Source organism: Aplysia californica, unplaced genomic scaffold, assembly GCF_000002075.1.
Source record: "Aplysia californica isolate F4 #8 unplaced genomic scaffold, AplCal3.0 scaffold00222, whole genome shotgun sequence".
Classification (NCBI taxonomy): Eukaryota; Metazoa; Mollusca; class Gastropoda; order Aplysiida; family Aplysiidae; genus Aplysia; species Aplysia californica.
Genome location: NW_004797492.1, coordinates 141,005 through 142,261, shown reverse-complemented (window position 1 = coordinate 142,261; position 1,257 = coordinate 141,005). Strand labels below are relative to the sequence as shown.

The following is a 1,257-nucleotide window of genomic DNA, read 5'->3' as shown; positions in this document are numbered from 1 at the left end:
CGGAAAACAAAAGAAATTCTGAGATGGGAAGCCATGAAAAAGCACTTAAAAGATATAACAACCAACATAATAGCAACTGTCAAAAGGAAACGGTAAAAAAGAGACACCTCTTCCCTTTAACACAGCAAGGTCACAGCAGATTTCATTTCTTCCGACCTTGTATTTTTTTCAATGACACTGTCCGTGCCGTCTGCCCGTCTGAGACAACCACTTTTCTCCTCCACAATCAATGGGCGGCCATCTTGGACAATTTTGACAGTACTCACTTCAAACTGTGACATTAAAACCTTTTTTAAAAATAATATATTCTCATCCTGTGAAGTAAAATGATCCTACAACAATAGATTAATAAACAAGTTCGCATTTTCGCGGCAAGGTACAAACTGATCAATGGCACAACAGTTGCAGGTCAAATAATGTAGCCGAAGTGACGGGGTTACGAAGACCTGCTAACTACTACATGTTCAAAAATAGAAGTTTCCCTCAAAATCCACCCTAAAATTCAGTCTGGGAAAAAAAATCGAGGTCTCCAAAACCCCAGTAGATTCGGGTTACCCTAGAACCGATCGTAGAACAATCGTGTATATTGTAAATACACGCAAATAAAAGCTTTTAAAAACTTGTGTATTTTTACGTCATTTACGATTAAGTTGTGAACAACCAATGGCAAAGGAATTTTTAAAGTTTAACGGGAAAAGAATAGAATTTTATGTACATCGAATCAAACTTCTTCAATCAGCAAAAACAAAACAAAAACCGGAAGGCTCCGATTTTCGAATTGTATCGTTGTACCTGGCAGATCCGGACGACTTACCGTTGCGCTGAGTGGTCTCCCCCCACCTCAAGGTCGACGGTGACAGCTGCTCATCGTCCCCACCACTTCCTCCCTCGCCTGCCTCGTCGCTCTGAGTAAATCCCATGGACGTGAGGCGTGACGGAAGGTACGCTGCACTCTCGCTGAAATGGTGAAATGGTATGAAGCTCAGAAACCAAATAATTTTCAAATTCTGATAAGTAAAACTATTTTAATAAAAATGCAGTCTCGACCATGTAGCACGCTCGATAAAAGTATGATCGGCCTTGAAGCACACTGACACCACCGTCTCCTCCTCAATAATAACTGACCCAGACTTTTTTTTCCCCTCAACCCCCCCAAAACTACCCCTTTCCATCCCCCCAATTCACATATGCGATAGAGGCCTCCCCCTCATCTCTCCCTCCCTTAGCCCCCCTCCCCCTCCTCCCCCACTAACCCCC

The 1,257-nt window shown here is 42.8% G+C and overlaps 1 protein-coding gene across 1 annotated transcript in view; it reads right to left on the bottom strand.

Moving 5' to 3' along the window:
• LOC101856430 (general transcription factor 3C polypeptide 2) overlaps positions 1 to 1,257 on the bottom strand; it is a gene marked incomplete at its 5' end in the record, with an annotated part of 14,379 nt that overhangs the window by 11,446 nt on the left and 1,676 nt on the right.